We start from the raw sequence: 13,044 nt of genomic DNA on the forward strand, positions 1-13,044 counted from the left end.
GGAAACCAGATAAGTAATATTTTTGATATTTTGATAATTCAATAATCCAGCCATCCATCCATTTTCCAACCCGCTGAATCCGAACACAGGGTCACGGGGGTCTGCTGGAGCCAATCCCAGCCAACACAGGGCACAAGGCAGGAACCAATCCCGGGCAGGCTGCCAACCCACCGCAGGACACACACAAATACACTCACACACCAAGCACACACTAGGGCCAATTTAGAATCGCCAATCCGCCTAACCTGCATGTCTTTGGACTGTGGGAGGAAACCGGAGCGCCCGGAGGAAACCCACACAGACACGGGGAGAACATGCAAACTCCACGCAGGGAGGACCCGGGAAGCGAACCCGGGTCCCCAGGTCTCCCAACTGCAAGGCAGCAGCGCTACCCACTGCGCCACCGTGCCGCCCTAATTCAATAATGATAATTACTAATTAATTACATTTACAGGGTGCTTTTCTCACTACTCAAAGTGCTTTACATAGACAGAAAGGAACCACTTCAGCCACCACCAATGTGCATCACCCACCTGGATGATGAGGCAGCAGTGATTTTTGTGCCAGTACGCTCGCCACACGTTAGCTGTTAGGTTGTGAAGTGGTGAGAGAGACATGATGGGCAATTTAACCTGGGCCTCGGGATACACCCTATTCTTGTTGAAAGATGCCCAGGGATCTTTTATGACCACAAAGAGTCAGGACTTCGGCATTATATCTTATCCAAAGGACAGCATCATTTTTACTGCACGGGGCATTGGGATCCCTACACAGACCACAGGATAAGCGCCACCTTGCTGGCGTCACCAACATCACTTCCAGCAGCAACTCAAGCTTTTTTCCTAGATGGTCCCCCATCCAAGTACTGGCTGGGCATGAATATGCTTAGCTTCAGGTGAATGATCTCTTCTGAAGCGCATGTGGTATTGAAGATGCATGCAAAGGGAAAAATAAAGCAAATATAATAAAACAAAGCGACAGAGACCCAGACAAGAGGCAAGAATCGAAACTCGAAAACCAGACATGACATGAAAATCAAGTACAAAGAGAAAGATTTATCATAGATTTGATAAAGCTTAGTGCAACTGCTGACCTATTTATCCTTTCTGCTGATGAACTGGAGGTCACGACCCTGGAGACCATGCCCCTAGAAACATGGGACACAATTAACTACAGTACACTGTCACGCACGTGTGAAAAGGAGGACGTTGTATGGACCAAACAAAGGCTAATTCCATGCCAGGGCAGGGGTTGGCAGGTGCACTAAACTTTCTCCTGTTATCTCTGCAGACCAGCTGCGGGAAAACCTGTCTGACTCATCGATGAATACGTCATTTCCAGTTCCAGCGCCCATGCTGATGTCACTTCCGGTTCTGGCACCTACGACGATGTCACTTCCGGTTCTGGCACCTACAATGAAGTCAGAAGAAGGTCACTTCCGGTTCCCCTATGTCACTTTCGGTCTTGAGGGTGGTTACTTACCCAGATGGGGGGCCATAAAGGAAGGATATGGATGGACAGGCATCCCTGCTGGGGTACTTGTGGATACCTTTCATGGCAGGGAAGATATAACAGAAGGGCAGAGAAGGGCCATCTCTTGGGGCCATGTAGTCCCCAGATGACAGCATCACTCAGGAAGAGCTCCCATTTGTATGACTGCAAGGCATCTTGGGAATTGCAGTCCTTATGCCTCCCTATTGGAGTATGTGGGTGCCAGTAGAGGGAGCTGTGGGGTGAGGACTCACAACTTTTAAAGGAGGTTCTGCCTGACCCATAAGTGCATCCATATGGCAGCAGAAGTACTCCCGGGTCTGGCATAAAAAAAGCTGCTCAACCTCATCTGGTCAGGAGGTGGAGAACAAGGCTTGTCTGGAGGAGAGTAAAGGAGAATTAATATAGGAATTGTGCAATTGTGAGTACTTTTTTGAAGAAAGAACATGAAAAAGGTATTTATAAATCATTAAATTTACTTTATTTTGAACTATTTGCCATGTACGTGCACCGTGTTTCGAGTCTGGGGTTCTGTGCTTTACAACAATACTTCCTACAATACAAAAATCAATTATTGGAAGTGAAAGTAGAGAAGAGGAATAAATGCAACCCATCGCTGGCTAACTAACACAAAGTAGATTTACTCGTTAATGCATCATCTCTGAGTGATGTGTAAAGGTGGACCTGTGACAGCAACCCAAGAGCCTCTGATCCTCTTTTTAACATTCTTTAATGTGTTTTAGCTTTATATTATGTGAATTCCAAACTTCTTTGCAAAAAAAAAAAGAATAATAATAATGGTAATAATAATGTGGATGTGTGACTGCTTACCACATTCTTCTCTTCCTGCAGTCCGTTTGACATCCCAATTTTACAATTAAGACATCCAGAACAGAAAAAGCAATACCTTCTATGATAAAAACCAAAAGTAAAAGATAAAGAGACTGCAGCAACAACAAAGCCTAACCAGATACAGTATGCTCTGCTAACCATCAAGAAATGTGAAGAGTATGAGCAACAAACTATTACATGAAAAAGCTACAGCACCGACAATCAAGAGGATCATTAAACACCATGGTATTGTACACCCTACCAGTTCAGTCCATTACAGTGACCATAATCATTACATTTCAAGACTGGTTTGGTCCCCTTGTCAAATTAAACCTATCTTCATACTTGAATTCTTCTGATTTGTATTTTCGATTCTAATCCATTTGTGCCACTTTTTTTAATGTAACCAGAGTGGAAGCCCCTTTAGTGCCTCTTGACACCTGCCATTTTGCCACTAACACTCAATATGTAAAAAGTGCAGCATTCAGAAAACCAATTAAGCACAAACAGGGAGGGATGAGTACAGGGAGACTGTAAAATGCAAAAGGAAACACCAGAAAAAGAAAGCTACAAACTGCTTCTTACCAAAAGGGCTTGAACTACAAAATGTCTGGAAGGCCTATCTGCCCAATTCTCCATCTCTTAAGTACTCGCAGAACACACTCAGTCAGGACCAGTATCATATACACATTATGAGTGCCATGGAGGACAAAAGGGCATCCCAGCTGGACAGCGGCATGTCCTCCTACAAAGCTGGAAGATGCCAGGGGATGGACGAGGAGAAACCGGAAGTCAGGAGCAGTTCTATCCCCCATTCATTAGGTGGCAGTGGTCTACTGGAGGTGTCCCAGCTTGGATACCCACAAGGGTTCACGGGAACCGGGGGCAGGATGTTCAACTCTGTCAGGGTACCTAGATGCCACAAGAGAGTGCTGCCTGCAACAACCTGGAAGTGCTCCCCGCAAATCATGGTGGGTCACCGGAAGCCATTCTGGGTGATATATAAAAAGGAACAGCGTGCAACACACAACTGGAAGCAGAAGGAGAGGAAAAAGTTTCATAGTGTTGTGTGATTATTGGCTGTGCTTTTTTCTATAAAAGTGCTTGAAGCATTTAACATCCATTATTTGAAGTTGTGACTGTGTTGGGCATTATTGGGTTTGGGGCTCAGTGACACCACTTACTGGTTACGACATTTATTCATTTATTTTCTGTCACACACCCACACATGGAAGGCAGCCAAAGTACTTGATTAAATGTAAAACGCTGGGTCAGGGTTTAACAAAGTGCACTAATGTCTTTTCACCCTCCTCTGCAGATCATCAGAAGGAAAGACCACCTAAACTCCAACCAGGTTCCACTTCTAACTACACCCTGCTCGTGACCTCACTTTTTCCTGTGTCCTATTGGACCCTCCTCTTCCCTCCCACCATCTATAAAGCCTGCCACTTTCCATTCCCAGTCAGTCCCGTCTCAGACTCAGTCTTTTAAGACAACTCTGCGTATTAGTGCACTGATTAATTTTTCAAAGAGCAGGTCAGGTTGGGGAGCATGCAGTGGTACAGCGCGTTGCTGCACCCACCACACGATGAAACACCTCAAGATCCCAGGCAGACAAGTGGTCCAGTCCCAACCTCACGAAATGACCATCTATCTGCTGCAGATAGCTATTACATGGGCATCCCCTTGGCCTGGTCCAGTCACTCGGATCAACAATGAGATAATGTGCCTCATTCACCACAAAGTCAAACCAGCGGTACCCAAGGATTCTCCGAAGAGACACAGATCAGATCAGATCAGATTCGTCTGAGATCACTGGATAGTGTCCATGTCTCGCAACCATATAGCAAAACAGAAAGCACTCTAAAGACTCTAAAGACTTGGACCTTCATCCTTTCGCAAAGATATCATTTTTTATTGTTTATTATTTTTATAGATATTGTTTTTTATGTATTTTTTTTGTCAATAATATACGGGGTGGAACCCCAAACCTTTGCTTTGTCCCTTGTGCTTCCTTTCACATTCCCTAACCTGCTTACTTCAATGTGTATGGGATGGCATCTGTCCTAACAGTACTGCATGCAAAGCAGAAACCAGCCATCGACTGGACCGTCTCAGATCACATTCATTTCTGGCCCCCTCAGAGCTACCAGTTAACAAAATCTAACCATCATTGAGATCTCTGAGGAAACTGGAATATTTTAATAAATCCAAGGCAGTGTACAAAGTCCACAGAGTGCAGACAAAAAGTTAGACCCAGGCTGTTGGGATGGTGAGGGAACAATGATAACCAGAGCGCCACCTTGTGGCCCTAACATATTTGAAATACAGACAGAAATACAAATCTTGGCAAAAGTATATCAGTCATGTAAGTCGTGATTAGATCTGCCTCCCCAAGCATTATTTCCATGGTTACAAGGAAAAAAGAACTTTAAAGTAAGATACAAAAGGATGGGCTTTTGCTTTATATGAAAAAGAAAAGCGTTTCACAAGCTAGACAGCCGTAGTGCCGCATTATTAGATGTAAATTCAGCCTATGGCATGCTGCCCATTCTCTCTTTTATTGATCTGAATTTTATTCCATTGTTAACCAACATACAGCATTCTGTTTCTGTCAATTGCTACACAAAAATATTTAAAGCCACTTCTTCATTCAAGCATTCAGATGAAAAGATTTGAAATGAATTGTTTACCATCAAGCTTTTGGAACTTAGAAAACATAATCATTTACAAGATAATGTCCTTATTGTACTGTTAAAATGAAAAAATATGGAAAAATATTCAAGAGCAAACATTACATTCCAAAGCAACTATAGCACAGGAACCCTTACTACAAAAATTCCCTTTAATCTGACAAGTCGTGCGTAAACATTTCATTTCAATATTCAGTTATTGGAAACTGATTCATCAATCAGAATTTATTTCACATAGTGCCCTTAAATAGTTAATTATGGTTGCAAAACACAACACACACTGACGTGAAGGTGCATTTTGGAAAACGGGATTGAAAACTAACATGTTGTAGTTACTGTTGCTTTATTTCCTTCCTAATTCTTCAGGAGCACTCCGGTGACTGTCAGTATTCACAGAAATAACAAAAGCTAAAATACCTGATGTTTCATAGAAAGGAGATAAAATCTCAAAAGATCAAGAGGCTGATCGTTTAACTGTCACCGAGCAACCTGAATAAAGAGGTCTGTTCTGCAAGGAGTGGGTGCTGTGTGTGGAAACGAGGAAAAAATCCAAGTGAACTGACAAACTGAGTTGGTATCGACAAGTCAAGTCAAGTGGCTTATTGTCATACCATCCGTACACCATATTGCAGCGTACAGTGGCAGGAAATAACACGCAGTGGGGCTGCATTACATATACATAAGACAAGTACAGAATTACACTATAAATACATAGATAAATAACTAGATTATAAAATATGCACACATGATACAACAACTAATAATAAAAAAACAGCAGTAGGTGCACATGTAACAGATGTACAGCATATAAATAAATTACTGGGAGCAGATCTGGAGACAGGGGGCAGCAGAGAGCTAAGAGTCCTGAGAGCCAAGGGGTAGAAGCTGTTACAGAGCCTGGCAGTAATGGTCCAGATGCTACCTTCGGCCAGATGGAAGTTGGACAGGGGGACTGTGAGAGCACTGGGAGCGCTCCTTCACAATTCTATACGATTTGTGGATGCAACGCTTTATAAAAATGACTTTAACGGAAGGCCCAATGATCGTTTCTGCTGTATACACTTTCCATTGTAGGGTCTTACAGTCAGAGACACTGCAGTTGCCAAACCAGACAGTGGTGCTGCTGGTCAGAAAGCTCTCCATGGTGCCCCTGTAGAATGTGGCAAGAACTGGGGGCGGAGGTAGGTTTGCCTGACTCATCCCCATTACTGATTAGACCTAACATCATTATGTCCTCCACAGACTTAATGAGGGTTTAGAGCTGTACGCAGCCATACAGTAGTTAGTCAGCACAATGAATGGAAGTGGGCTGAATACACAACCCTGGGGGGGCACCAGTGCTCAGCGTGATGGTACTGCAGAAGGTGCTTCCGACACAGACTGTCTGGGATCTCTCTGTCAGGAAGGCATTTACCACATTAATTTATCAGTCAAAGAGTAACAGATTAGTAACAATAACTTTGTGTTATCAAATCAAATACTAATAAGAGATATGATGAATGCAGGTTAATACAGACTGCAACTGATAAAACAACCAGGAGGGTTTTGTTCTGTTGGTAAAAGAATTATACAATTAATTAAAATACTGAAATTATATGATAGATAGATAGATAGATAGATAGATAGATAGATAGATAGATAGATAGATAGATAGATAGATAGATAGATAGATAGATAGATAGATAGATAGATAGATATTGTATTTCACACCTGCGGCAATATTCAGGTTAAGGACCTTGCTGAAAGGCCCAACGGAGTAGGATCTATTTTCAAATCGCTCAGTCCACAGCAGAGATTGCAGGGCTGAAACCAATCCTGGCAGCATCAGTGGTACATCAGGAGGTAACTCCAGGCAGGGTGCCAGTCTAACAGAGGGCAGACTCCCTCAGTTGGTACCAATGAACTTAACCTGTATGTCTTTGGGATGCGGAGACACGGAGAACATGCAAACTCCACTGAGGACTCTTGAGCTGTGAAGCAGCAGCACTAAATGTGCCACCATGTCACCTTACTTTCGTTCACTTCTTGCTTAATAATTTTATACTGGATACGTTTATGGCTTTGTGGCGCTCATTACAAAAAAGTGACTTAAATTTTTCAATATTGCTTTTTAAGATGTATGTGCATAAATATGTCATTGAATTCAAAAGCAAGATCAATTTCAGTGTTTGTGATTCAGTTTCACAGCATTCTGACATTTGCTCTTAGTCTCAGAATGAAAGTTCACATGAAATCCTAGCAGTTTTTAAAACTACAAACTGTGAAAGTGTATCTGTTCAGTTTAGCACCACAAATGTTAGGCAGGGAAAATGGTCTTCTTTCAAAAATGTAAATGTTATTGCAGTTATTTCATTTATGGATTGTGATAGAAAAAGATACAGCAAATCAGTGGGAGCTTCTGACATTACAAATAAAGGTAACCAGGTATGTACAGAAACTCACTGAGCATGGAATCGATAAAATGGAAACTCCAGAGTTTCTGAGCCTGCGCCTTTCTATAATCAAGCGAGTGAGCTTATTAAGCACACAAACAGATGTTTGGATTTCCTAAAGCAATAAATTTAAGTGTTTCAGGATTTTTACCGCATTTATATGATTTAGAGATTTGTACACTGTATGTAAACATTTCTACACCTTTTGTAATTATATGTCAATAATATTACATTTTCAAACTTTCCAATTCAGGGTTTGGGGGGCTCAGAAAATATCCTAAAAGTGTCATACACAAGGCAGGAACGAGTCCTGGACAGGGTGCCAGTCCATCACACACTCTTTAAAGTATGGCTTCTAAAATGGCACTTTTACTGGGCTGAGTGGTTCCTTGTAGAATTATTGCTTGACAAAGTTCAATTCATTCAAGGTTCCTTGCAATTAAAATTAGATTTTTAGTGTCTTTGAAAAATGTTCCTATGCTGAGAAAACAGAAATCTTTCAGGTATTGTAGGACTGCTTTTAAAATAAGGAGCCTGCTGGCTTTTCACAAATAGTCTATTTCTGGTTATCTAAATAAATAAAGGTTCTTTCCTGATCCATCATGTGGATGGTTCTTTTCGGGAACCAAATATAGTCCTCCTGATGCATTGCTTTGTGGAACCACTCGGGCACCTTTATTTTTTCAGATTGCAGGGCCACTGACTTTCACAGGGTTAGGTTAGAGTCTGCACATCTTTGGGCATGCGCGAGGAAAACCCACGCCGAGTGGGCCCGCTCTACCCGGACAGCCAGAGGGCACAGGATTCAAAACCAGGACCTGCAAGGCAGCAGCGCTTACGGCTGGCAAATCAGCGACTTCATTCTGCCATACAACGCAATGCAGTAGTGCTCAGTAAAAGCCGCACTTTACACATCATGGGAGTCAAAAATAATGACACAATAAAACATGATACAGGGCTAGAAAACAAAAATATGATTTAATACATATGTTGCATTTGAGAACGATGGATTTGGATGTTTTATTTACAGATTGAACACTGCTATCCCATACATTACTTACAGAGGACAAAGTGATCGTGTAACAGCGCGCGTAAAGGGAGATGGCAGTCGTCTTCATTGCTACGTTTTACTGCAGAGATTTTCATTACCTGGATACTTCAAAAATAATTCATAAATAAAATGTAAATAACACAATGAACTGCCGTCTCATCCGGGAGTGGTTCCTACCTTACGTTCAGCCCTGCCGTAAAAGCCACCGGTAACACTCCACACTGAAAAGGAGAAACGGCTGCTGGGTGAGTGTTTCTGTTCCACTGACAATATCACAATTAACACGGCCGTCAGGCTTGGAATGTACTTATTTATTTAGCCTTCATTGATGACAGAAAAGACAAGTGTGAAACCGCTTAATGGTTCCAGATAATACCAAAAAGCCTCCGACACTTGTGTTGAATTTCTGTCCGGATTGGGTTTTCGGGTTCTCCTTGCATGAATTTTCACTGGGATACTACGACTTCTCTCCATGACGTGGCGATTCTAAAGTGCCATCCTGAGTGTACCCAGTGACGGACTGGCGTGTGGTATATTTGGGGTGATTAATGCCGTGTTGTGCCCAACGGTGTATGGACAGGCTTTAGCAGTCTATGACCAAAAACATCTTCACAAGATAGATGGATGACTACATTAAGAAATTACTACCTTTTACTTTCATTTATATGTACTAAATGTTTATCTATCTATCTAAAGCATAGATAGATAGATAGATAGATAGATAGATAGATAGATAGATAGATAGATAGATAGATAGATAGATAGATAGATAGAGAGGGGTGTTCTTAAGCTATCCGTGAGATTCAAATATAACAAAATGAGTTTCATTATAAAAATAAATAACAGTTTGGCGTAACATAAGCCAATAAAGAGAAACACCTAGCAAGTTATAATCTTCTCAAACCTCAAGTTGGAAAGGCGCTATATAATAGATAGCACAAGCACAATAAGATAGGGAAAAAAGTGCACTGGTGTCACGTGGTTTCAAATAGTTTCTTCGAAAATGAAATTAGAGAGCAGCCAGGCTACGCACACTTTTGAAGTATTTTTACGAGCACCTTGGTATTTTTTTTACAGATATGTTAAACAGTAAAGTGACTGGAACGCTGAACTGTGCAAAGCGCACGTGTGTATGAAAGCGATTGTCAGGGAATAATGCATGAGAGCGGCAGAAGGACTTTGGGAAGCTTTCTCTCTAATTATACATGCAGCGACCGTAGGACACCTTGAATAATAGAATGTGACAGGAATAGAGCGAGTACAGCCTGCTTTTGGACCCGAGAATACGGAATTGCGCGATCGTGCTGGAGACGTCAGTTTTGGGGAGATCATCGCTAAGCTCGACATCGGGTTCTCCTACCCGGCTTCTTCAGAGGTCGTTTAGTTTGTGTTGGGATGCATAATTCAGCCCAGAGTCCTCCATCATCCTCCTACACATTTCATTGGCGACTTGAGTGTAAGTATTTGCGACAAGTAATTGAGTGCTGGTTTTAGCTTGATGAATCCCACCAACCGCCAACTTTTAATGGGCAAAAGGCTCACAATGTTTGTCTGAGTGAAAATATATAAGTTAAACTAGCCTAATGATCTCAACTGTGGTGAACCCTGAGGTCAGGATGAGCTGTTAAGCAACATATTTGCTTATATCTAAAATCCACTTTGCTCTCAGTTGCCGTTTACCCCTCACTGCTTTGTAGAACCGGTTCGTATCCGTCCAGCCTTCAGATTGCAGTAGGACTTGTCGTTCTCCACTCACGCACGCTATCTTGGCTGAGCCGACTGCGTGTTTATTCTGAGCTCTCCAACTGTTGCTTACGTGTGTATTGCGAGCGCTCTGCCATACGGTTTATTATTATTGCAGCGGTTAAGGATGGTTGACGTCCCAGTGTGTTGTAACAGTCGCAGCCTCAAGGGGAACACGAAAATTAGTTTATTTTAAGCTGGATTCGTAGTGACAGTACTGAAATTGAATTATTTCTTTCTGCCACTTCAGTTTATACATTATTACTGATATCTGTATGGTTTCGTTCAGCTAAATGTTTTTCATTTCGAATAAAATTACATTGAAAAGGCATTTCTTCATGTTATTTCAGTTCCCTTCTTTTTCTATTTTATTATGACTATTCTTTAATTCAGCAGTAAATCTGTGCGTCCAGTTCGCGTATCTAGTACAGTATTGGTATGAGCAGCTGCCAGTCGCCTCTTACTAAAAAAAATGGTCTGAGTCCATTGTCCTAATAAAAAAAACATAAAAGTGGGAGTTATTTCAGAAGCTCCTAAAAATATCAAGACTTTCACCAATTACTTATTTTCCCAGGTTATACATTTTGAACTTGAATAGGCTACTTTATTTCTTTGAATCCCGGAAGCATGAAACTGGATGGCTGTTAAACTTTGAACACGTCCTTTTTTTATTACAGTACTTTGACTGATGCGTGTGCGAGACTAGCAACGTGATTTATATAAAACATGCTAGTAGGAATGCTGAAGTTAAATATTATCTTTTAAGGGTGTTTTTAAGAAGGCAATAAAGTTATGGCATAGACTTAAATACCTCAATCAACAGTTCATATTTCTAATGTTAATTAATTAATGGTAAAACATGATGAATTAATTACACGTCATTTCAGTCGGCTCGAGGGGATCAGCGGGAATAGGTAAAGGGCTAAAGGCACACTGGACGGGACGCCACTTAATCACAGTACGTATACGCACGCTAAATGACAGTCTCCATGGAAAGCTCCAATACTGGGCTAATAAGCAGCAAATAAACAGACAGAGGAAATTTAACAGAAGTGAGAGAAATTGCCTACTTCACAGGGAAATTTCCCTTTATATAGCGCCTTTCAAAGCGCACATTATTACGCTACATTACCAGATAATTGGCATTCTGATTAAATGACTCATCTCATTAACAACACACTTATAATTTAAGTGCACTCATTATAGTAAAATCAAACTTTTGTATGGTTAGCTTTGACGTATAGTGTACTACAAATTATGTGTAGCATAAAAACACTAAAGTCCGACTGATTAAATATCCATTTCCCGACCGTGACGTGTCATATAGTCACCTGCCACCGACTGTCAGTTTAGCAGAATTACAGAAAGCATGACAAAAGGAGTGCTGCTTACCATTGCAATGTGCAGTCGCCGGATAGCAGCAGGATCATGATACGCGGTTAGAGTCCATGTGGAACAAATCACATTTTCTTATGTTTCCTCCTCCTCTTCACGAAAAGTGTGATTTGAAAGAAAAAAAAAAGGAGAGAGATGGAACCCGAAAGAATCTTCCGCCCCGCTGCGCGATATCCAATGTGTCCTTCACCTTGCAGAATGGAGGTGGAGAAAATTATGAATACTTCTCCCCCTGTGGAATTCGACGCGCTCTTTCGTTATAGCCAGCGCACACCTGAGCGCCGCGCAGTGTTTGTCCATCCAGAGTTACGAGACTGAAGAGGAGCAGGCTGACACCGCCTCCCCCCCCCCACTCCCCATACCCCCGCCTTCCCAGTCCCTCTACTAGTTCACGGGCTCCACCATTCCGTAGCAGAACGTACCGAGAGAGAGAGAGAGAGAGAGAGAGAGATCGCACTTGGGAATGCCATTCATTTAATTGTGCTCGAGTCAAAACAGCGAGGCAAGACGCAATCAGAGCACAGCACCGCCGTAAATTACGCGGAAGTAAAAAAAAAAAAAAGATCTAAATGCGAGCCGCTCTTCTTGGACAAACTGTTTCAAACTACATTATATATTCAGAAAGTAAGAACGTAACACAAGTGTTAGAAAACATTTGGCACTCATTCATTCATTCATTCATTCCCAGTAAGTAAGGTACGAACAAGCCTTGCTACGGAGTGTCAGTCCATCGCAGTGCGCACTAAAGACACACTCACAATCATCTTACAGTCTCCATCACATTATTTTCACGTAATCTGATAGAACCGTTTACGTATATGACGTGTTTCAATTCACTTTCTCAATTTTCCAAAAACAGATCTGAAAGGTATCTGTGTAGTTTCGTTCAAATAGCTAAATGCTTTCCCAAATCATATTGAAAAGACAACTTTTCATATAATTTCACTGTCCTTCTTTTTCTATTTTATTATGATTATTCTTTCCTTTAACAGTAAATCTCCGTGCCTGGTTCGCGCATCTAATACAGTATTGCTTTACGTAAAAGACGTCTTGATTCTCTGAATATTCCAAAACACGAAGAAAGATGTGAAGGGTTCGAGCGTCTTCGGAGTGCATAGCGCACTCATACACGCACCCTTAGGGCTTAATTTCAAAGAATAATCTCAAGAGCAGAATCAGCCGAAATTAGGTTCTTGCGTAGGACCTCTGAGTTGAACCATTGCCTCTCCAGAAGCAAGCTGAAGGGATTTGGTCATGGAGTTGAGATGCTACGTTGGTGCTTTGTAAGGTGTGACCCATCTGCTCTCTTAAACATAATGACGCCACAGTGGTTCTTCAGAGCGATGCCACACATGAACCATTTTTGGTTTCCTAAAGAAAAATCCATAAGAATGTGACTTTATTTATT

At 41.7% G+C, this 13,044-nt stretch overlaps 1 protein-coding gene across 3 annotated transcripts in view; it reads right to left on the minus strand.

The window, feature by feature from the left end:
* Positions 1 to 12,019, minus strand: part of htr4 (5-hydroxytryptamine receptor 4) — a 465,874-nt gene extending 453,855 nt beyond the window's left edge. For 2 of the 3 annotated variants that reach the window (XM_051933843.1, XM_051933844.1), the window contains exon 1: positions 11,634 to 12,018. The gene's annotated coding sequence lies outside the window, so the exon portion shown is untranslated. Of the gene's footprint in view, positions 1 to 11,633 lie in introns of all 3 variants that reach the window. The other variant, XM_028812904.2, reaches the window with a different exon arrangement.
* Between the last annotated feature and the right edge of the window lie 1,025 nt (positions 12,020 to 13,044).

The sequence above is a fragment of the Erpetoichthys calabaricus genome, chromosome 11, assembly GCF_900747795.2.
Source record: "Erpetoichthys calabaricus chromosome 11, fErpCal1.3, whole genome shotgun sequence".
NCBI lineage: Eukaryota > Metazoa > Chordata > Cladistia > Polypteriformes > Polypteridae > Erpetoichthys > Erpetoichthys calabaricus.